This window comes from Bombus fervidus, chromosome 2 (assembly GCF_041682495.2).
Source record: "Bombus fervidus isolate BK054 chromosome 2, iyBomFerv1, whole genome shotgun sequence".
NCBI classification, from domain to species: domain Eukaryota; kingdom Metazoa; phylum Arthropoda; class Insecta; order Hymenoptera; family Apidae; genus Bombus; species Bombus fervidus.
The window spans coordinates 12,486,032-12,511,655 of NC_091518.1; the positions used below are offsets into that span (position 1 = coordinate 12,486,032).

The 25,624-nt window shown below is 44.3% G+C and overlaps 1 protein-coding gene across 4 annotated transcripts in view; it reads left to right on the plus strand.

Moving 5' to 3' along the window:
• Positions 1 to 25,624, plus strand: part of LOC139998063 (discoidin domain-containing receptor 2) — a 399,507-nt gene that overhangs the window by 252,550 nt on the left and 121,333 nt on the right. Inside the window, exon 1 of one of the 4 annotated variants that reach the window (XM_072022290.1) lies at positions 7,468 to 7,577. The exons of the other annotated variants lie outside the window; for them this stretch is intronic. The gene's annotated coding sequence lies outside the window, so the exon portion shown is untranslated. Of the gene's footprint in view, positions 1 to 7,467; positions 7,578 to 25,624 lie in introns of those variants that run through there. 4 annotated transcript variants of the gene reach the window in all.

Consider the following 25,624-nt stretch of genomic DNA (forward strand, 5'->3'; position numbering starts at 1 on the left):
CGCGTTTGTATCGCGCTTCACGAAACTTCTGACTGACGTGGCTGTCGGGGCGTCGTGATGAAAACCGCGCGGTAACGGAACTCCATTAATCACGTGGCTTTCGTCGCCTAATGAAAGAGCAAAATATGGCAGGAGTCGAAAACGACGAGATAGAACGCCGCTGTGGCTACTGAAGTTGCCATTGCACTTCTAACGCGCGTGTGTGTCCCTACCTCCTGTTAAACGATTTAAGTCGAGATTTTCAACGTCGTCGTGGAAAATACGCGGACGGTGTGATCACGTTCCGTGTTTCGATAGCTTGTTTTCGCTCGGGAAACGAAAAGGATATTACAGAAACGAGAAATACCGATCCGCTTAAAGAGAGATTGTACTTCGTGTCTTCTATCGTCGCTGTAAAGCTTTATATTTATTACATTTTTCTATCCGTTGCTTGTGTTTATTCGCCATGAAGACCCTTCTGTTCGTTTATCGCAGGTTCCTTTGGCCGGGGATTCTATTGTAAGCTTGAATTCGAATTTCTCTTGTTAAGCAGAAGACGCGAGCAAGAAATCGATAAAAGATCGCGTTGTCTCGAGACTCCCCGCGGCAACTTCTACCGATTTCTTGTCACACGGCATGTAACTTCTCAAAGCCGATAATGCGATAATGGTTGTAGAAAAATTACGTCAGCTCCGCGTATACTTCTCTTTGTACCTACGTTTTACCGACGAAAATTTCACCAGCATTTATTATTGTAACGGTATCTCTTCCTATAACTCGAGACTCTGCTGTAAAAAAAGAAAGTTATTCTCCCGGCTATGTAGCGTTAGACAAGAAAAGATACATCGTGTATATACATATATGTATATATATATAGGAAGGGTGTTCTATTAAAAAACTTAGAGCGAACTATTCTAATAAAATGCAGCTTGCACATCGAACGAAATATATACGCGTATACCTACACTCCCTTTGGCGGTTATACATTCAATCTAGGAGATTACAAGTTTCGAAACGAAGTTCACCAACGAAAAAAGTGAAACGAGAAAAATTGGATTACCCCGGCAGGCAACCGACGAGAAAGTATCTCTCCTCGTGAATCTCGAGACGAGGTGGTTGCGGTCAGGTTTCTAGCGTTGCTCGCAACGACAATGAAAGCGCAACGATAATAGCTTATTATTACATCGTATACCTGTCAGGGATACGCACAACCCGTTCACATTGTGAGCTCATTAATAACACTGTACGATTCAAGATAACGCCACGAAAACGGACACGTGGTTTGCGAACGCGTTTAGCAAGTGCCTTCTCCATGTAACGTAGATCGTAGTCACGCATGAACGAGAAACACTTGTCGCTTGAAATCAGTTAATTCATCGGCTAACACGGGCAAAATATCGAGCCGTACAACACGGGAAACCACGAGTTTCCGCTAAATTATCTCGTTTTCATTCGTAGTTAATATTACGCGGAATATTTTAATGGCGAATATCGGCAACGGTACCAAAAACCGATGATTATTCATATTCCATTCATACAGTGCGGCGTGTCGATTTAAGCTCTTAAAAATCCAATTTGCTCGACGAATATCTCAGACCTACGGCATAAATGAATTAAAAATCACGGTCACGCGAGGATCACGTATGAATTTCACCGAGCGAGACCGAAACTCGCAGAATTGCCCTTCGTATACATAAAACGCGCGTGTTGCCCGTGTGCATATGCACATTGCAGCTGATGACGCGTGACACGTGCGCGTCGTCGTTGGGAATCAATTAGCCCGACATGCACCGCCGCCCCTGGGATACGTGTAACACCTTCCCTGCCGAGCGAACGAACACTTTTCGACGTTCGACATCGGCCGATACACACGGCCCGTGCGTGAGTATACAGAGTGATCCGCAAAAATTCGACTACATTTTTTAGATTTAATTTATTATGTATAAAATTTAATTTTTGAAACTTCATACATAGAAAACGTAAACATACATATCTATGAGTATAAAGAGAATGTTTGTAGAGTTCATGAAATCTTTCTCGAAATTCGATTATTAAGTTTGCAAATGTTGTCGGTTAAATCGCTAGCGAATATAGACAAGTTTCTACGATCTACCACATCTACCTACGAATTTCACATTATTGGCATCTTACTCTTTGGTGCTTGACAGTCAATATTGACACGTCGTAAATCTAAAGTAGGAAATGCACAGCAAGTGGTCCAGATAGAATTACAACCCTTGGGTATAATTTCCGGCCGAACTTCGCGTACCAAATCCAATCGTTTCGAACAATGCATCCACTCGACAATTAGAGATGATTAGATTTTGGATTTGTATATTTTGCAAGCCATCGGTGATTGAAGGTAAAAAATTGCTCCGATGGAAACTGTCTGGTAGATCCACTGAAGCGTCGGTTGATAGCGATATGAAACGGACGCAAACCAAATTCGGAATGATGCACGTGAAAATCTTCACCGTTGATCCGCGCGTTTTTGATGGACGAAATAACTGAAGCCTGATGTCCAGCTACTATCTAGCACCGGGTTTACGCGCATCTGCACGTGTAATCCCTGAAGGGTTTATAGGCCACCATCGTAGCATATATATACATAAAGTTACATACCTCTAGAGCGATCAACTACGGTGGGTGTAGGGGAGTGCATGGAGGTTCCTGCAACACCCTCGCGCAGCTCGACTCGTTAATTAAAACTTGCCATGCTCGACTCAGTAAACACGACTACGCCAGGTCATGTCAAATTTTGCTGATCATTTTCGGCATGTAAACTGGAACAGGTTTCGATAACAACGTATCGTTCGTATTTTCTCTATACATTATTCCTCTAATAAACGAACTTGTAAACGAGGTTTGGTACGTTAAAAAGTAGAAAATCGAAAACGATTGAAATGCCGAGGGAAGGCAAACGTGCGTGTCGCCACAATAGGAGATAGATAGTGAATGTTCGATGATGAAATGGGAATGTACGGCGCTTAGCATACCGACATGATTTTTAGCCTATCATCTAGATTGCACTAGATTGCGGTCGCCCGTTATCCGTTTATGCACCGCAACGAAGTGATATGTGGCAGGAACAGGGGTCAATATTATCCAATACCAAAATCGATCCATAATTATTAAGCAAACACAATGGAAATGGGCTCCAAAGCATGCCTGGACAAATATGATTACATCGTTGATGTGAACATTCCGATCAATATAAACTGTGCGGTGGTATTCTCTATCCAATTACGCTTATGGGGTTTTGTCTGTAGGTCCGTGGAAATCAATCCTCGCTGACCGTGCATTGATGGTATCGCCTAATTAGTTTGATTATTCCGCGACTTCCTGGACTCGTCAACTGCGAACAAAGAGCGTGTTATGTGCTGTTTTCGGAAATGAATAGCTCGTTCTAAATACCCCTCGCGTATTAACAACTATGTTATATAATATACTTTTTGCGCAACATTTTCTACGTCCGTTCGCTCGCTCGTTCGTTCGATTTTATTTATCAAAATGTATCGGGCAGCCATGAAAGAAAATTATCGAGCTGAAAAACATCCACGCTGTAATTTCACGGTACGTATAGCAAAACGAGGGAAAGAGAGAAGAGAAATAAACGAATCCAAATAACATCGTGCCTCCGTGTGCAATCCAGGAATAATATGAAAGTCAAGTACCTAGATACGTCGGTAATTCCATTTGATTTTATTGCACTTCCGGCAGTTGGCGCGGTCAAAGAATGGGCAAGAATGTGTGCGTGTCAGCATACGCGATAATCGTGATGCGCGAACGTGTCTGCCGCGTGATGATGGAAGATTCGAACGCGCGATAGATGACGACATAGTCACGAGGCTGACTTGAAGCGTTTTCGGATGAATGTAGTGCCATTCATCGTATGCCTAATTAACACAACCTCGAGGTGTTCTGACCTCGGCATTGTGCGGGCCATGGGTGCGCGCGTAGCGTTCCTTTGCGAACCGCGAGCGGTGAGAATTTAATTAACCTGTTCTGCATTTGATAACCGGCAAAAACTTCCGGTCGGTGTCTTTTGTGAAGTGGTCGTAATTAATATTCCACGACAGAGGCAAAGAGCAGAAGAAGCCGGGGTGGTTGCAAGGAACAGGGTCGGGACGCGGAGCTGCGAGAGAATTTCAGTCGGCATCTCTCGCGAGCGAAGCACGCGACGCTGCCTCTTAAAGGCAGAGCCAGAAGAATTTTCGGATGACGAATTCGTTGCTTGCGCAGCATTCCCACCGAACCATAACGTTGTTCGGAAAGTGTTTAATCGGACGTGTAAATCCATCTATCCGGAACAGTTACGAGTATTTCGCTGCGTGCCGCTTTCACTTTCACTTTTGATTATTGGATTTGAAATAAGTTCGAGTCTAGAGTCTCTTTGACACGGAACGTCTGCAAATTTAAATGGTCTTGAAAAGATCCATTTAGTATGGAACAGAGACAGGCTCGTTCCAGGCGGATCTTTAAGAATTCACGCTTAAAAATTAATCGAGAAGCGACGAACTTATTGATTTAGACAATGTTAGATCATCCTCCGTTTTTGGACTATTTTTATTCCAACATTCTATTAAGGTTTCTACGCCAAATTTTATTTCATTTCATCGTTAGATCTTTGATAACTAAATTCCATTACAAAACCTAGATAAAATCAGAAACCAATTAAGCTGACAATTTCGTTATTTTTCGCTGCTCTGAATCCAAAGAAAATCGTATGTAAAAATTGTACAAACTGTATTTACTTTGAAAAGTACACGATATGTAGAAAAAGCACTACTTTCTCTGTTCCTCGATCTACGAACGTATACGTATCCATTGACGTAGTAAAGTATTTTTCGCTTGGCGTGTACATTCTCAATAACACGCCCGGATTGAATGGATGTAACGCAAAGTTCGAGCGAGCGGAAGAAAAGTAATCGCAGGTTGGTCGGTGTAGCCGTGAAATCCGAGACTCGAGAGCAACCCCGTCGAAAGTGAAATACGTACACAGCCACGTTACGTCTCGACGCCGAATCCCATTCATGTAGTAGACCCGTACGTGAAACGGTGTGTCTGCGTGACCGAAGTAAGAAAATGGAGAGGAAAAAGTGGCAGGGACAAGGGCGGGGAGAAATCGTATACGCGGGCAAAACACGGCAAAGCAATTTCTGTACAACCGCGTTTTCTCGTTCCCGCGAAAGGAATCTTTGCAGCGAGACGCGGGGGAATTTACATGCGCGTGTGCGTCACGTCTGTGAAAAAGGATGAACTCTCCATGAATCGGTTCGGAGCGCACGATTCCTGAGGGTTCTGCCTTATTGCGAATTATTCCACAGCCTCGTATAGCTTATCGACGCTCTCCGTGAAACTTGACGAGCTCGTGTACACCGACAGACCGCTATCGATTTCGCTGTCGTTAATGATAATTAAGGCCTGGCACGATGAGATTTCGCTAATGGAAGATAATATACCGTCCATGGTATCGTATTATTACTCGATTTTCCGTGTGAAAGGTACTCGTTCAACCGAAAATTCTCCCACGTAACCATCGCAATCGTTTACTTACACGTTAACGATTACCTCCTCCTACCTCTCCTCATTCTGCACGTTTTTCAGTCACGTTACGCTCATATTTAGAAGCCACATTGATCAACTGTACTTTCTATAAACTTTTATTTTCTTTACTCGAACGAACGATCAAGGTTCTATTTTTCGCAAAACAAATTAATCGTTTACATGGACAAAGTTACTTGTAATATAGAAATGGCACAAATAATCGTAAACTTCAAAGTAAATTTTAACGAATAATATCTGTAACGACATTACTTTTCGACTCTTTTAATTCACGAAAGTAATCGGTATGTCTGCTAGGTACATCGCGATAGAGCTAGGAAATATAACAAATTGAATCATCGAAAGGAGAAATACTTGGAAAGAAGCAAACTGAAAATTCCCGATATAGAACGCGAGAGGGTTTAAAGCGTACTTTATGAACGTTATATACCTGAGAGTGTACATAAACATTTTATCCATGGTTTACCGATGGCGAGGAATAGTACACGGTGAAAGAGACGAACTCATTATCGATTTCTCTGAATCGTCCTTCGTACATTTGCCATTTATCGCTGAGCGATTGGCGCCAACCGACTTTCCGCATCCGGTTATCGGTTTTATTAATTGCCTAGTAATCAAGAACTCTCCGAACGATTGTAATGTAATCAGCGAGTCGTCCGGGTATAATCGTTTGAAGAACGCGCGACTGCTTCGGTTACTCGCTCGCTTATCGATACTCTCGCATTAATGACCACCGATATAAATTAAGAACGAGAGTTAAGGTTAACCGCGTTTTAATTCCGTACTTTTATCGTGGATACCAATTTTCGCCTATTATTCGTTCGAAAAATTATTTACATTCAGGGCATACAAGAATGGTACAGCGTATTGAGCACTAAATCGACGAGACTTAATGGAAGTTCGTGTAACAAAGTCAAAATAGGAGGTACAAAAGGAATAATACCGGTGGAACGAAAAATAGAGAGAAGGATGTGTTTGTTCGGTTTTATTTATACCAGACTGCTTTTATTTATCCCGCGACCGATATCCATCGTGAATCGATCAAACACTCGATGACGTACAACCGACAAGACAGAGAATACCGCGTATAGCGCGGAGCGACAAATATTCGAAAAAAAAAAAAAAAAAAATAGCTAACAAACTTTCATCATTCTTTCGGTAACCGACGTAACGTGATGGATTGAGAAAGATCTTTCATTATAGATTTTCAATTTATTTTTCGATACAGATAGCGCGCTTCATTCATCTTGCGCGCTAAGTGATCGCGACACGTATCCATCGAGGCTTGATGTACATTTAGATAACGCAAATTAATGAGTAATTTGTCCATGAATTGACTATGAATCTCTAGCCGGCGATTATAGCCAACTATTACGAATTATGTCAGACCGCGCGGCTATAAAACGAGAAATACGTGTACGTGTACGAGTGGAAAGAGAAAAATATAATACGCACGATCAGTGACGTTCCTCCGGGACGAGGCCTGCATGCATATGTATCTCTCACGCGTGCAACAGGAGAAGTTTCTCGGTAAGGCCAATGACTCGCTACATATTTATTTCTCGTAGTCTCGTCATTTGAGTGGAAAGAAGATATCCGAGAATATCAGGGGTGGGGGAATCGCTGGAAAAAGTATTTTTCTGGCATCACTGACCCTGGACAATGGGAGAGGAATTTGTAACTAGAGTAGAGAAGAACGAGTCACCCTCGGCAGCGACTTCGTTTAGACAGACTCGGTCTTAAATGAGATTCAACGAGGCAGCCTTATCTCCGGCGTCGGTCTATTGCGAGATTGCTGATTGCTCCCTTCGTTCCTTTAATTTACGATGAATCGCGCGTTGCACTCGTAATAAGGCTGGACGCGATGTCTCGTGCTGAATGGTCGTAAGCTTACATTCGAGTAACGAGCTGGTGTCATAATCTCGCTGCGTGTGCTACCGTCACGCGAGTTACGATGGACCGTGCAACCTCCACCGCCACGATTACACGCAGAGAGGAAGGCCTGGCATAAATAAGAAATGCCGGCGCGGCCAGTGAGTTATTATCATTTCTTAATTAACTTTAGAGGTTCCTATTAACTTCTTTCCGCCGACGGCTGTACTGTCGCGAAACATTTATTAACCGGCCGCCTGAATGTAGGTAGTAAAACACGCGTTTGATAGAATCCCCTTGTAGAATTTTACACAGTCAATGAGATGTTCCCTCTTGAAGAAGATCGGGAAGTGGTAAGAGTTAATAGAGAAATCCTTGTATGTAAATAACCACAACGATCTTAAGGGGATCGTGATTTTAAGATTCAGGCAGTGAAGGGAAATAGGTATGTGGAAATTTCGATGATTCAAGCTCTTTGACTTTCGTCGAGTATAAGAATAGATAGTATAGAAAACAACCGTGAAACACGACCAACTCGTGCGACGTAATGACAGTGGGTGTCGCTGGATGTCCATTTACATAACGAGATTATTTCATTTTCCCCGCGAATGGAGCCGTAACCCCACATGTAAATCGGAGACACGTGAAAGGCGTACGATCACGGGTATTTGAATACGAGGATCTTTGATCGCGATTGTTAGACTCCCTTGTGCGACAATGGCGCGTACAAAGCGCGCATCATGATTGAAAAATTCAATGACCGGCATAATCCGTCATCTGCGCCAGTGCGTTGGAAATATAGCAGAAAGGTTACGGTAGTAGGTGCGTCACGGTAGAACGGACAATCGGTTTTTCTGGTAAACGACAAAAGGACTGCGCCACGTATTCTCTTAGAGAACGTTGCTTTAACTATGTTTCGTCGGGAAATTAAAAAATAGTAACGAATTACTTGCTTTTGTTCCGTTTGAAGTGACATTGTCTGTAACACAAGCGAACTGTACCGACATCAAAGCGTCGACCAGTTGAAAAAGCGAACGACCCAGCGTTGTTCGACTAATTTCTAACGTTGAGCCAGAACTCATCGCGACGATGGATCATTAATTCATAGCGTATTCAACAATAGGCTTCCGTTGTCCTGTTAACCGGTTTATTTGGTCGAGTGCGATGTCAAAAGTTATTCGAAAGTAGGCTAACTGGCCGGAGGGTCCGGCGGAGGGTCTGTAATCGCGTGTAAGCTCCCATTTTCATTCCCGTCCGTCCGGATTTTCTGTGAAGAGGGTGGACGCTCGCCTCTGAAAAGGATTTATATATCGTGATACAAGGGATACAAGGGGTACGACGAGTCATGGATAACAGAAAGCAGAACAGAACGAAGGCAGGCAGCAGACACAAGTGGAAGGAAGGAAGCAAGGGAATGAGCACACAGAGTGTGTGTGTGAGAGAGAGAGAGAGAGAGAACGAAAACGAGAGAAAAGGAAAGATGGAAGCAGAACTATGGTAACATCAAATTCAAGTACCACCCTTTTGTTCGACTTGCTAAATTATTAATGGGTACCACGTAGTAAGAGCCACGCGAGCTACGTTGGTCCTACGTTCAGGCAGCTTCTGCATATCCAGCGACGTGAAAGGAGTCGGACATCGGGCGTGACATAAATATGTAACGTAACGCGTTGCTATGAAAAATGCACTGGAGATTATAAGCAAACGGATACCCAGCCAAGAGAACGGAAAATCCTGTTGCTCGGTGGATAACAATTCTCGATGCGCATCTTTGATATTACTTCGTTAAATTTCGTTTTATTCTGCGTAACGACGTTTCCTCGTCGTTTAGAGCGTCCCTCTTATCGTGGAAAAGGGAAAGAACCGATCGATCGGATTTTTGGCCGAGATCGAAGCACGGATTCTTTGATCCTCGGTCAGACGGTTTGTCTACAACTCGAACTATCTAGGTCGATACATTCTTTCGCTCTAATCTGGCGATAGTTCAAGACCATTCTTTTTCGCGAAGCTTGCCTCGTGACTTCAAATACCTCGCAGCCGAGTTTCACCTTTTTTATTCAAAGAACGTATCTCACAAGTATTTAAATCCTTAAACGACCAGGAATAAATCAAACGATAGGCCTCCCCTTGCGAGATTCGCGGCATATTTCACAGGTATAGAATATATCCGACGCTAGAGTACTCGATTTTGGACCGGATGACTGGCTCGTGCGCGCACCTTCTTTTTTTTCCATCCCAGCTTTCCCGGGGGTAATCGCGTAACCCGATATATCGACGATATTTTCGGTGGATCTAATATTAATTCCGTCATAAATCAGAGCGGATGTCTCGGTGAAAGGGCTCGCTCAGATTTATTGGTTGGCAGGTAGGACGATATGACGAAATAACTCGATAAAGGTCTGGCACGAGACTGAAAGGGGAGGTTCCCCCTTTCTTTCTTTTTTCCTTCCGTCATTCGACCAGCTCGTGATTTCCTTCTTCGATCGCTGTTGTTTCCCCTGATTCCTCTTCGTCACCGTTTCTACCTTACCCTTTTCTGTCGCAGCGAGTCGTGGTTGCATCGCGTTCGAAGCTCGGATCACGGGGATGAAGCGCAGCGTGCAACACAATGCATCACGGCAGATGTGCCCTACTCAATGGAACCGCGCATAGCCTGGTTTCCCTCTCCTCGAGTACTCGCACGTTCCCTCCCTCTTCAACGACTCTTCTCGACCCCCTTTTTCACTCCGGTTTGGTTCACCGATGCCCTGACACCGTCTCTTTTTCACGCTCGTTATGAAAATCCAACTTCCACCCTGTCTATCTTTTCTCTTCCTTCCTCTTCTTCGTTTTTCCTACAAGCTATCCATATTCTCTCACTGTGCGCGCACGCCTGCATGAATTAGCATACTCTCGATATCACTGGCTCGGACATAATCGCTACGAGACGACAGCAATTTCGAATATGAGCGGCAAATCGGCGGTATTCGCTTGATTACGCTTTTTTCCCCCAGAATCGGTTCTCCGAGCTTCCAACGATACGCACCTGGTCTCATTAACTCCGTTCAATTTGCTCAAACAGACGGAGAAACCGAACCGCTCGTATAGTCACTTTCAATCCGTGGTGTATCGTGACCGGGTAATTTTTTACATTTCGACCCTCGTAATTGCGCACTCGATTGTAACTAGTTAATTCGCGAATATGAAGTGGCTCGTTCCGCTGTTACGAATAAGTAATTAGCGAGAAAGTTTCTTCTTTTCGTGTTGCTATCTTTTCGTTGTTTTTAATTCTACACCCTGTTCTTCGGCTTATATTTTCCATGCATGTACATAACACCGATTAACAGATATTTGCTGCTATCTACACGTAAATTGCAATCTCTTAATTAACTAAAACTTAACTGTTTGACGCTATTATTGGAGTTTTGAGATTACGTGTTTTAACGAAAATATTTAGCGAGAGTAAGCAACGAGATCGAAGTAAAGAATATTTATTAACTGAACTAAAAATATTTTTAATGAATAAGGTATGTGATTTATGAAGTAGAATAATTGTATCTTAGTAGCAGCGGATATTTCTTTTCTAAATTTTTATAATAAAAGACGATTAACGATTAGAGAAAATATTCATGATACGTCTTTTACAAAATCTATCTCTACATCTCCATGCAAAATATCGTAACTCGAATCAGTAGCTAGAATAAACAAACTGTGAAATGGCAGGCGCGTATGTCACAGCCATGTGCACGAAATATTTAAATTCCTGGTAGAAGAAGCTTCTCTGCTTCCTAAATTTTCTATAACATATTCGTAGCGCTTTCGTGTTTACTTTCCTAACATTTCTGGCATCCAAGACAAACGACGAACGTCTACTCCGTAAACGAGTACGGACAACTGACAAACAACGACGATCGTGGAAACTCGGAGTCCCGTAAGAATGATCTTTTGTTTAGAAACGAAAGGTGAAATAAATTGAAGGCAACAGAGGGACGAGAGAGCACTGAAACGCGCCACTCCCGATATCAAATACGGGATCGTTGCACGTGTTCCCACTTGTCGTTTGTTCTTCTTTCGGACCCCGACACTTTTTCCCCCTTTAGAGACAGACGTACGAATTATTACCAGCAATACGAGCGTGCACGCCGCGAGAGTGGTTCCAGTTATAATGGACACGAGGATGGAGGATTCAAAGTGCACGGAGCACTCGTTCCTCGAGTGTTCGCCAGTGTACGATTTGTATCGATGCCACCAATCCACCCCTGGGGTCGTTTCGTGTGTTCAATTGGAAATACCGTCTGTCGTTTCGGTGCCGCAAATTAAGACGGGAATTTAAATGTGCGCTCGTCTGCATTTCTCTGTCTCTTTTTTTCGCCTATGTTCCACTCGTTATATGCATGTACTTGAAAAATCATAACCATTACGGTGACACGCGGTGCATTGTGCATCAGCACACGAAACGTACACGACTCGTAATCGAAATAATGAATTACATTTCTGTATTTTCGATTCCCCGCGTCGAACGTGCCGAGTTTCCCCTCTTCGTCGTTGTAATTAATTAAATTTTAGCGCAAGAGTGGCGTTTCCATCGTTGACCGTTCGGCACGCGTCGATTACTTTTTCCAACAATTCTACAAGATCTATACGGTAACGATCGTAGCAGGTACGAACGGCTTCGAAAATCGTTACGTTCCTTGTCGCTAATATATTTGAAGCGATAATCGTTTGCGGTGGTAACGAGTCTCGAGCGTTCTCGAGACACTTGGCGACTTTGCGTGGAACACGAGCTCGTAGATCGTGGCGAGTTCGAAAGGGGTTTGCTTGTAAGATCGTAGATTTGCGTCTCGGTGAAAAGCAACGTTCGATGCTCGGGAATGTGTCCGGTGTAGTCAATGGCGACCTCCCCGAGGGAACGCGCGTGGTGCTTTCGGTGAAAGGCGGCCGGACAGCGGAATAACTCTTTTTCGCAATTACTCCGGGTACCTCTGGCGCGCGCAGAAATGCCCGCACGGCACGAAAGTACCCGCGTTCGTGTCGCACTTTATGTGTACGTTGGCTGCGTGCGCAGAAATTGAATCGCTCATGCGGAATGAAGCGTATTAAAGGTGATTCGATTTCTTCGTTTTATTCTCTTCGGATTAAACAGGTTTTCTGTCAAAGGAGGAGAGGGATGTTGTTGCCAGCCGGAGTAGAAGAAATCGTAATCAACGAGCCTCAGTAATTACGTGAGAATAGAATGCTAATAACGGGTAGATCCTTTTTACGCGGGAGATTAGTATGAAAATCGATTTCTAATATGTCAGAAGGAAGAAATTGCTTAAACGAAACACGAAATTTATTGGAATTCGTCGATTACGGCGCAACATCAATTGAGAATCAACTTGGAAAATTGAGCGACTGGGAATGTTAGCAAAAACAGTTACAGAGATTACGATTTCTCGGAATTGAATGATCTGCGAATCAATCTCTGAAGTTACGAGACTATAAAGCGAAATCGCCCGCCGACACAAGTATACGTACCTTTGCTATTTTGAAATTCATACTTGCAGCAAAGGTGGAAGGAACGATCTTCGCCAGGCGCCCGTTGCTCGCGCGGTCGTTAAAATATGCATCGATCTCAAAAATTGCACGATTTCCAGGCGTCATAACGGACCTAGACAGTCGTGCATCGTCCCGATCTATCTGACTGCTCGCGATATAAATGTTCTACGTGTTTGTAAATTCAATCGCGCGCCAGGTAATACCTTGGATGTGTGATACAGCCTGTCTCGACGATATTGTCTCACGCTCGATGTCGCGTTACTGTCTCGCATCTGCGGCCTTTTCGTGTCTGAACATCTGGGTCTTCCCGTTCGTCGAGACGCCATAGAGCTTCTCCATTTGATTCCGTGCTGTTACTTTATTAGACCGCAGCCTCGGACGACGATGAACCGATATTTCCGTGATTCCCCGCATCAAGTACCCCGGTATTCTCCGGTTGCAATCCGCGAGAATAGACATCCGTTATTTGTGGTTGGAACGTGTACGCGCTCTTTGTCGTTATAACGTTCAAATTTGTCCGGAAACGTTTATACAGAGGTACAAATTGACGCGATAGGTGGCGTCGGCCACCACCCCCGGCATTAGTTTGCCTTTCACAGATATTTCACCGGGAAAATTGCGCGTAATTATCGGCAAGCAACTCTCCATCCCTACCACTTGGTTAGCCTGTAGCGAATTTCCTTTTTCGCTCGCACGCACGCAGGTTCCGAGGTTGTTTTCAAGCTAGATCGATTCCCAGTCGGTTTTTTACCTGGCGCTCATTGGACATCGATGAAAGGGAGCATATGACGGTTACGTCTGTGATCACCGATATATCGAATCCATAGTCGGCGGTTTTTGGGCAATATCGTTGCTGGCGCACCCTATTCTGTCTCGCTCTTTCCTGTCTCTTCTTTCGAAATGTACCCGTCTCTGTTCGCGAGTGTGCGCCTGTATCTTTTTTTTTTTTTTTATTCATCCCGGTGTTTGCCCAAACTGGATATCCACGGTACTTTTCCACGCGTGGTCCTTTGTAACTCGCAATGACCGCTTTTTCGTCCTTTTGTGCCGGTAGTTTTCCATTGCCCGTATTTGCTTTCATTGTTTCTGCCGGACGCAGCCGCAGCTCCCCCGCATTTTCATGCTTTTGATCTGACAGCATACGTACTCCTCCGCTCACGTGAACGGACGATAAAAAACAAGCAACGAGAAAGGAAAGGCAGAGAACGGGTGGTGCCGCGAAAAACTAACTACACCCCACGGACACTCTTTCTCCCTCTTATCGACGACTTTTTACGCGTACCATCCGATTTCACCCCTGTTCTACCCTTACAGTGGCTTCGTCCTCGTCCTTGTTCCATCTCTCCCGCTCACCACGGTTACTACCGTTCACGGGCAATAATTTTCGCGGTGCTTACGAAACTTTTGAGAAATAAATTTCCACCTGGCTGAGCCACCGCTCGAATTTTATGTTACCACCGAGGGGGATTAATATAATTCTTTCGCTCAATTTAGGAACGAGGTTAAACAATGGAGCATAACGGTAACGAGCTCGGGCTGTTCATTACGAAGAAAGAGCTTTGAGAAATTAAACAGGTAATAAAGCAGATTTTTTGATAAGGCCGGAGCCGGCTATTTATTTCCCGTCGTAACTACGCTTTAAACGTATTGCAGTGTAATGCGCGAAAGAATCGCGTAATTATATGGAAGAATAGCTCGTTTACAAATATAGAAAGAAAAAGAGGGGAACGAGCCGGAGTCTAAGGCGAATTAAATATTCAGGAATCTAGCGTGCCAGTTTTTCCGTCGTCGTCTCTGTGAACATGAAATTTCAGAGAAAGCGACAGCAGCCAGTCTGGCCACAGTATCCCCTCAAGTTCGTAGTGCGTACTCGTCGGTAGTGGTGTGACTGCACCCTCCGGCATCCCTTGGTGCACTTAACCGTAGAAGGGCTTGGAAGCACACAGGACACCATCCACTTATGTCGCGGTTTCCCCATTGGCATCATACTAAACTAAGTGAACGGGAGAATGAGTATCGTCATTAAGCAATTCCGCTTGTAAGCGTGTTGAAGGAGGAAAACGGACCCCGTGAATTCGACACGGAACGCATCCTCGATGTAGCGCGGCGCTCGTTAACCACTAACCATGCAATTACTTATTATCTCGAAAACGAGACGTCCTCGCTCTTCAGAAAATAGAACCGTTTCCTTTTCTTCCATTTCCTCACCACCACTAAAACTTAAAAGATCCCGATGTCGCGCAATGTTTCTCACGCCTCCGTTCCACCGACGGCTAAAACTTAAATTTAAACTACTTTCACGCAATCGTTTCTTAAGAAATCTAACACGCTCGTACACGTAACAAAGACAGCCTGTGCACGCTCGTTTATCATCCAGTTACAGAGGAAAGTACTACTTGACACGGGGGGCCAATTACGTTTAATATTACAGAGTTCACCGCGATGGCGCGGCGTGACGTGTTATTTCGATCGACCAACGAAGAAACCGATTGCAACGGTACACCGCTCTCCTCGTTTCCTTGTCGTGTTCTTCGTTGAATTTTCTCCATCTCAAAAAATTCAAACCATACCACTGCTAGGTTCTAACAACTAGAAAACTAACTTGCTACATTGTAGAATTGCCATACCGATGTGCATTTTATTGATAATGCAATGCATTGTTTCAACAACACGAATTTACCTAATAACTAACTGGTAGAAAATGTGTCTTTGGAATAAAATATCACGAGCGAACAAATTGCAAGTTCGTAATACACGATACACCCAACATTTTTTAACATATTTTATAATTATTCTAATTTCTTCGACGTGCGTTCTATCTCTATAACAATCGACAACTTCCAATTCGTCGAATTCAATCACCGAGCTTAGTCATCTGGTTTCCGTCCCTCTTCGACCAAGTCTTAGCGACTGATCGACGATGCGTAATGGCACCAACAGCTACTACAGCGTGTACACTGGTGTGTAGTGGAACTCGCGTTCTCGTAGAACGTACCTACACATCTACTTCTATTCTTTTTTTTCTTTTTTCCTCAAGCATCGCCTTCGCTCAAAGCTACGAAATAATTCCACCGCGTAATTACAGGCTCTTTGGACGCGAATCGTATGCGCCTTGGTCTACGACGCAACCTGATTTCCGTAGCCTCGTACGAACGGACTGCCACGACGTGGCATACGAAGAGATTAATTAAAGGGGCAAAGAGATTAAATTCGACGCCGTTGAGAACGCGGAGGCGACGTGCCGCGGGCGCGTCAGCGCAAAAATCAGCGTGCACCACGAAAGCTGTGAGCATCTCGTGGTTCTCACGCTTGTCGGTGTTTATGAGCGACCCCTCCGCGGCCGGATCGTGCAAGCATTACATTTGAACAATGAGAACCATTCTATTGAAATGCAACAATGGTGCATTGTGAAACATCGTGCAGGATGAATATTCAAGAACCGGCCGCTCGAACCTGCATTAACGAACGCGTTTCCTTCAAAAGCGTTGACAATTTCATTTGTAATATCCTCTGAGCCCCTTCCATCCGCTAGTAATATCTCTCCGAGTTTCGTTTCATTGATCGATGAATCAGTTAATTAAGATCACAGTGATACGGCACCGAAATCTTCTTAAAAGGTTATAGGGTTAATTTCTTATCCTTTTTTTGACGTACATCGTATCTCGTAGGAAGAAAAACAAGTTCAACAACCTATGGTAAAAACGCGTGAATGCATACCATTCTGTTGCTACTCGCGACGATGGTTGGTATCAAAAGCGATACAACGTTGCCAAAACCATCTTTCGCACGATGTTTTCAATCAACTTCTGGTTACCTGTAGTTTAGATCATCTTAGAAAGTCGTTAAACTTGAACGATAAGAAAGACGATGTAGAATGAGTTAGGCTGGGATAATAGGTGAACAAACTCGACGTTAAAGTTACTACAAGTTTGTTATTTCGAACCCTTGTTGATCCCTAAGTAATCCCTAAACACAAGCAATTTGTTTTATCGATCAGCGTTCTAACAATCAGTTCCCGTATGGAATTGCGTAAACGTTATGAAATGAGTGGTGGCTTTGCAGAAGCGGTAAAGTGTTTCGTGCCGCGAAATTAGTATAGCTCATTCCGTTCTATATCCCGTTCGTTAAGCAATTTCTCGTATAACCGCGAGATGCGCGCTTTGGATGAACGGATGTTCAATATCGACAGGCATTTCCGTGCAAATGGTACACGCGTGTTGTGTTCGGCTCAAAGAGAATTCGGCCTATTTACGAGAGGAAGAATTAACGAAGTCATGTTCACGAGGCCGTGCAGAACCATCCGAAATTATGTATATGAGTAAGAATTCTTGCTTAATTACTGATATTACCGCTTATCTCGATATTGAAATTTCAGGAAATTATGAAATTTTTCACGTTCCTCGAGCATCGGCTTGTTACATGTTGTCAAACGATACGGTCGACCGATGATGGAGGGGAACGTTAAATGAAAATTCATATTGATCCGGACATTCTTCCTTCTTGTGTGATCTTTTTTATATATATATGTATATATATATATACATGCGCCCGTGTTCGTTTCATGATTAAAAAGGGGGCGGCCGATTGTCGTTTCGATCGACGGCGCGACGCTTGCATCGCGAAATACACATTTTACGGCGGCGGCGTGCAATTTTAATCGCACGTAATTAGTTGTATTTCAGTTGGAAATTACGATGGAACCCTCAAACCGGTAATTAATATCTCGAATTAATCAAAAGATCGGCACTAGGTTACGATAATTAAACGCACAATAACGTTTTGCTTCTGCGATTAAACGTTCATTGGAAATGCTGTCGCGATAGTAGCTACGACACGTGGTAAATATTAATTCGAAAGCGTTGAAGCAAAGTCGCGATTTTCTTTGATAAAATTTAAATGATAGGAGATTAAGAGCTGAAGTGGCAGAGCACATAATCTCCAGCGATTTCGTATCAAGAGTCATCGTAACTTATACATGGTACCGCTTTCGTTCTCAGAAATTTATAAACCCATGTAAAAAGTTGCATTTTACAAAATTCAACGCTTAACAAGGTTTACCGAAATAATCGTTCGATGCGATTGACTGTGACCGAGGAGGTTAGCACGTACGTGGAGGACGTTCGTTTGAATTATTGCCAATATTTCCTGGGACGTAATGCACACGATGGAGCCTACGGACAACGTTAATCCTGACTGACAATTTTCGTTCTACCTCTGCACTCGCGCTAGCGCGTGTTTCCATCTCGTTCGCACACGGTCTTCCCTTAAACTTCGTTTCGCTCGCCATTCGATCGACAAGTCGAAATTCATGGAGTATTTTTCTATCGGATAGTCGTATCGATATACATCAATTTATAACAGTTTATCTATATCTCTGCTCTCGTGTTGATCCACACCGCCTATCGCAGTTTAGTTTAAATATTTCGGTATAGTTTTATATCGTATATAGTATAGTTTATTCGACGCCGAACTCACTTACGTATCTCTGTTAATCTCAACTCCGAAAAATATTTCAATCGACCGCTCAAACGTTAACAACACCTTTTAGATCGTGCGCGTCGCGTAACACCTTTGTCAATTTTCCTTCCGTTTCTTCCGATCGACGATTCCTCTCAGTCCGATAAACTGCCAATTACACCGACAGCCTTTCTCCTCGCGTTTCAAGGTGTAACGACAATCGACTCGTTACATCCTTTGCTCATTTCGTATCGACGGTACAAAGACGGTTTCACGGATAAAAAGGGACCGCTTCGAAGTCACGACTGGGCATAATTTACAATTTAATTAGCCAGAGGGGAGACATCGAAAAATATTTCCAACGACGAATGAAGATATTCACTCGCAACGGCGTCTGAATGAGTCGGTTGTGCATGCGACTAACGAATGCCTCGTAACTTGTTAGACATTCATCCGGCGTCGTGACAGCCGCACGTTTCGTCTGTCGAAGAAGCAACAATCCGTTCGTTAAGCTTTTTCCCGGTATTACGGCAATCGAGTTGAGTCAGGACATTCGATACAGCCGGACGACTGGCCAACAGTCATACGCTGTGAATGCACAGATAAAGCAATGGAAGCGTCTTCCAGATTGCTCGTTGCTTCCAAGAAAAGGCGGCCGGCCCCCGCTATGATAGTTCCTGTCCATTCAATGAGAATTCCTATACGGACTCATAAAAGACCACGCGTGCCATGATGCGCGTACTGGATTTATCGACGTTCCGCGAAACGATCGTAGAACGCGAAACGGACGCAGAATTTGTTCGAGTCTCATCTGGATGCTGGTTGATTTTCGCTGGTAATTGCACAGAAGGATCGTCGATGGCCTCGAAGGTTGATCGACGTAGAATATTCGGGGGTAGATTAGAATTCGATTAAGGTCGAGTTTGTTCGAGTTCGATTCAAATGAGTCTGCATCCCCGATGTTGGCTATTTGGAATATCAAATTGGAACGAGATCCTGGCCTGGCAGCTGCCGTGGTCTTTTGGAAGCGAAGTCTGCTTTCGTAACTCCGCGGTCAATTTTCTTATCACTTGGAATTTGTGAATTTGCATTTGGCCAGTCGATGAATTCGACGATTTTAATAATCTCGCTAAGCGTAAGCTTCAAGTTATAGGAAGTATAAATCACGTGGTGGATTTTACCACGCGACGTAAATTTCCAAGATGTAAATGTTGCCGTTCGAAAATATGCGACCATAACTCAAACTGTTCGCAGTTTGGTCAGCGGCCGGTAAAGCGTGGAGTGTTTCCGCGGGGCCAATTTTAATAAAACGTCTGAAGTGGCGCAACAAAAGCGTCCCTGCTAGCTTTCAACCACTTTCACACCGATGTATACTCGCTCGAGAATCCCGCGCCTCTTTTCAAGTTGCCTTTCTCGTTCCTTCGTCCAGACTTTCGATTCGATTCGCCACGGCTGTCTTACCCTTTGAACTTGCTGTTCTGTTTCCTTTGGGCTACTTGGTTAAAGCGATTACGGGACAGCTTCACAGTACGCTCGTTCACCGTTCTCCCTGCTTTTTAAGTGCTATCGAGGATTTAGTTTCTTCCGGTCGGTCATTCGCGCGCTCGAGGTACGAACGCAATCTCATTGTACGTCGAGCATCATTAACGTGTCTAGACATCGTATTGTGATTTAAACGTAATTTCACTATTCATAAAAGCAAGAGATAAGACGCGATGAATGAAGAGCATACCGTGCACGCGACTCAATCTCTGCCCTCGTGCACTCCTCGTCCTCGTCCGTCGAATCTTTGCCGTTCGATTCACCGGACTGGCTCGTCTCCACTTTTTCCCCTCTCGTTCGTCCATTGATTGCTTCTTCGCTGGCTGCGTCTCTATCTCCGGGAAAACGGTCTGGACGTTCCAAGCAGAAGGAAGACTTCCGGCCTGTCGACGAGTAATTAGGAGGAGCAGTTGTGGAAGGAAACAATCGGTTCGAGTCAACGACGAAACTTCCTCGGTCGGGTAACTAATCGTGATTCGCGACACGAAAAACGACCAGTGTTCAACCGATCGTATTATCGTTTCGATCGATAGCTTCAGTTAAGTTAAAAGTAACGACAACGCCGGAATCACGTTATACACGCCTGTTTGCCGTATTGATATTAATTTAATTGATACAACACAGCCGACAACGATGTTGTCTTGTTTGATTCGCTTCGACAAATATCCGCACGGATGTAATTTCTCTTCCGTTTAGTACGCATCGGTATTTTAATCGAACGAAATGATAATTAAACCACCAGACTTGCGAGAATATCGCGAAAAGAACAATAATCTAGTCTTGTCAGTGGAAACGTTGAATTGATCCGACTCGTTGCCACGGTTTAACTACGTTATTTCGGGATTCTAGTCTCTCTCTCTCTCTCTCTCTCTCTCTCTCTCTCTCTCTCCCTTTGTGTCTCTCTGTCTCTTTCTAACTCTAACTCCCTTTCTCCTAGTATTCTCGCAGTTCCCTTTGCCTGTCTACTGTTAACGAGGAGACTGACGCAGCAGGTAATTAGTAGGTGCACTTCTTGGAGGAAAGCAGACGTGTAATGCGAAACTCCGAAACAACAAGGCTCGGTTCTGTGTACCGTAGTTAGTCGTGCGTCCTATGCGTCGACGGATTTGAAAAATCCCATTGATTTAGAAACTCTCGGTCGGAGTATAACGAAATAACGAACGATCGGATAATCGTTTGAAACGTCGACGAGGTACGCGTAACCGCGTAATTGATGCCGCCTCGTCAAAGTAATTAAGCGGGAAACGTCGAGGGAATGGAAGTATAAAATGTGTAGCGATCGAAACGTTAATGGAACAATCAAAAGTGATAAACTAACAAATCGTATCGTTAACCGTTGCAGAGGTGGGAAAATCTAACGCGGGATCGCGAATTACGCGTGGAGCGTTGTTATAATCTACGATCGAATAATAACATTTGTCGGGCATAGCCGAAGTCTGCTACTCTTCGGTAGGTAAATTAGCCAGCAATATGCCCGGTGTTGCTGGCAAACTGCTACGCAAAATTAATCCGACCGCGTACAAACAATGAGCGCAATATTAAATGCAAAATCGGCGACCGATGCGATTGAATTGCTCGTACGCGTCGCTAATACTCGGCGCCACCTCGTGAATTTCAATTTCGCAGCTCTCGGTTTCTTGTTGTGGCCAGAAACGTGTACCGTTTGCACGCATCGGAAGATGGTGTATGGTTCTCAAATTGAATACCTGACACGAAGCCAAACGTTGTTCTTCGTTCGGCTTCGTATTCGATCGACGATTATCGAGCTATGCAACGACGCGAAGATTCGCAAATTTACATTCAAAGGACACGTGGTACGATATCGATGGCATCGAGTCGACCTCCCCCGGCGAACGTACGAGAACTCGACGAGAACAAGAGGAGCGAATCAGGTTGAAAAGTGCATTTGCACATAATCGTGATACGCGAAATATTTTTTTAAACGAACTCGTTTAATGACATATTATTAAACCGGGACCTGGGATATTCTGCCTCGTCCATCTTCTCGTCGCATGGCTCTCGTGGCGGTCGCTGGCGCTGTATCCTTTGGCGAAGCCGACTTTGCAGGCGCTTTTAATGCCTGGTCCGTGGCGCATTACTCACCGCAATGTAAAGTAGGCGAACATGTGTAGAAGTCGGCCTTAGCTCATGCTCTCTACCTGCCTCGCCAGTACACAGGTAAGTACCTGTGGGCAGCATCGAGTATATATCGCATATATCACGCGTTTAAGTACCCAAGCATAGCCCTTTCAACCTCGCAGCCTCACTCGTGAGCCCTTGAGCCGGGCCGAGTCTACCAAACGAAGACAAAGAACGCTTCCGAAGGAGACTCCCCGATCCTGCGGAGACCGTGACCGATGAAATATGCAACGTTGCCTCGTGCATTTCTGTCAAAATGTTTCTCTAAATCTTCGTGGATTCGTGATTCATGTTTCGTCGCTGCTGTAGGTTCCCGTGGAAGGAAACTGCGCCGCCAGTGCTTTATGCTTTCAAACTCGCCTTTACGTTTCCGTGAATATGTCTCTTTTCTTTCTTATTCTTAGAAAATTCTGGTCTTTGGGGGATATTTTCTGCGCGAATAGTTTCCACGTTTTTGTTATTGTATGAAAGTAGGATGCTTCCTGTGAAGGATGGATCAAAAAATAATTTCGTCGTAACACTTCGGCCGAAATTAAAATTTGTTCGGCAGGAAAACAACACAAAATACAAATTCCCGAGTTCTATGGAACTCTGATTCGAAACTATTTTTCATTTGTTTCACGGATCTACGATTGAAAATTTACTATCGCGACAAATTGAAGTGGAATAGTTTTGAAATTATTCTATTAACCGGGGTAATATATTTTTAGTTAACGCTAAAAGCACCAAACGACACAATGGTTTTTGATAAGTATCGTGTAATGGCGCGTACATTCGTGCGAAGGAAGTGGGATTTCACATTTCATTTTAAAGGAACAAGCAATCCTCGTGCTTTGTACGAGATCCTGGATATAGGCGTCCGGAAATTAAAACCCATATGTATCTCCTTGAATTTTTTACGGGGAAATAATTTCTGCCCGTGGTAAAAACGTGTTCGTGTAAATAAGAGACTGTCGTTCCAGACAGAAAGAAATGCATGGAAATAAGGTTGACGATGTCGTTAGAATTTCCTCGCTAGATACATTTCATTCGTAATCGAGCAACAAGAATATTATGAATTTCACTATTTCCAGAAACGTAATCTCAAAATTATCTGGTAATTTGTCTCCGTTCACGAGCTCACGAACATTCTGCGAAACACTCGAAAATAATTCGCCTATGATTTCTAAAAAGTTATTTATTCTAGACGAGAAGATAGCAACGTATGGACAATGCAACTTTGCGATTCTGTATCCAACACGCTGTACGATTCATCAAGTTTATGTATCTAACAACGGAACCATATTACACTCGCTTATATTTCGTTATTAAAGATATAAATCTGTCGAATCGCTACGAAATCGCACCAATATTGCGTCGTTCTACGTTATCAAATCTAAAGTCGTAACGAAAAGTTCCTTCCCTGAACGTCTCCTCTCCCCACTCACACGCGTGCGCGCACACAAACACACACACACACACACATACAGGAACGATTTCGCACCCCATTTTTCCATTCCATAACAGACAGCAACATAACGAGAGGCGCGTTTGGTTCGTAGAACGAAAACCGCGAAGGAACCGCGGCAGGGTTGGGTGTAGCAAGGGGTTCGCTTGCGAGTGAAAAAAAGGAAAAAAGAAGAGGAAGATATGAATAAATGAATCGGTGGCCCCCGTTATGGGTCTGGCTAAACCACGGGACAGCGAAAGCGGCAGGGATGTGAGAAAAAGACGAAGGGCGAGGCTAAGAGGAGTGCGGGAAAGAGAGGGCAGAAACGGGCGAATAAAAGCTAGCGTCGAGCAGATGGCTGGTACGGCCATTAGCTAATGGATCCCCTAACACCAGTACAGCGGCGAGTCATCCGCTAGGAAGTACAAACCGGTAGGTGGACGCGTCTATTGGTGACGGTGGTGCCGTATCCGCGCACCCTTTCACTCCGTGAACACGCAGCCAACGAAATCGTGCGGCGGCAGTCGCGCTAAATCACAAACGGACCGACTGAGTAGCACGCTTTTCCGTCCGCAGCATCCTGCTCTGGCATGTTTCTCGGTTCGATCGACCGTGTACGCGTTTCCACGTACATAGACACCCCGTACCTATACGCACAATCGCCGCAAGCCGCCACGAAAATTACCAGAATACAACGCCTGCGATCCCGGATGATTTCCAATCACTTAACGCGTCATCCAAAACACAGGCACCTGAGCTCCTACGACGACGTGCCTTCGTGTCGTGGTCCCCTTTTTACAATCCCGCTGTGAAACGACGGGACGAACGATCGCCATTCGGATCACGCGTCGATCAAGTAAAACACGGCATCGTTTATCCGTCGACAACGAATGAGATGAAAACGACGCGTACGCGCGTAATTGCTGTTGTTACTGGAAATTAATCGAACCGACCATGTTTTGTCGTTAGCCGCTATTTCGTACCACGCGTAGGTATGTACTTTGCGATCCGTTTTGCTTTAACCCGGCGCGCTGCGTGTTTTCGTAACGAGAACCGGTGATTTTTTGGCGCCGCGTATAAACCCAACGTAAATTGGATCAAGCCCCGATCCGGATAGGGTGAAACGGCTTGGTAAAGAAAGAATATATTAGTCGATGCGATGCACTGGGTGTATCGTAAAGCGTGGATTTAAGTTTGCTGGTTAGTACGGAGCGCGGAAGAGATAAAAAAGTTTGTGTAAATGTTTGCACCATCCGATTTCCTTTCTAAACCACCGTTCTTGCGCTAAACTAGTTGTTCGCCCTTCCTCGCGCGTAACTTTCCTAGAAACTATTACACCGTTGCTATCGAAACGATCCGGGTTATATAACTCGTTTAATATTACCCACCGTATGATTATTAAATCCTGTAACGCGAGTTCTTAAATCGCAAATATATTATAACGGGGAATAATAATTAAAACAGAAAAGCTCTATCTTTTTATTTTTTCCTTGTCATTTCGGTGCGTTGAATTTACCTCTAGATTTACGTCGACATTTTACGGTACGACCAGCCATTAAATAGTATTAATTACAACCAAAATCCACCGGAATCTCTCCGGATTAATTTTCTCGTTGCAAGAACAGGAAATAAAAAGAGCCACTTCGCGGCAGTGAAATTATTAATTCAGCGAGAATTACGACGTCGAACGTTTTAACAGCCGACGGGGGTGGCTGGCGGAAGGGCCGATACAAATTGTCGGACATTTTAAAGTCTCCCCTCCTGGCTCCCGTTGCCGGGCTATTTCTTTTTTCTTTTTTTTTTTTTTTTTCGTTTTTTACTTTCTGCTCCTTCGTGGTAGACGCGTGTGCACGTTTTTCTGGACGGTGGAAAATGCGAGTGCAACGACGAAGAGCGGAAGAGAGCGACAGAGAAATAAAATAAAAGGGTGAGCGAGTCGATTTCGGCGGACGAGAGGAACCCACCCCCAATTACCTAAAATACACCGGCGACGCAACGTTCCCCGATATCTATAATTAACACGGTGATCGCACGGTACGCCCAGCGACGCGTGAATTCGGTATCACTTTCCAATTTACGCCTGTTACGCTGGCGAAGAACGAAGGCAGTCGTTACCAGCGATGA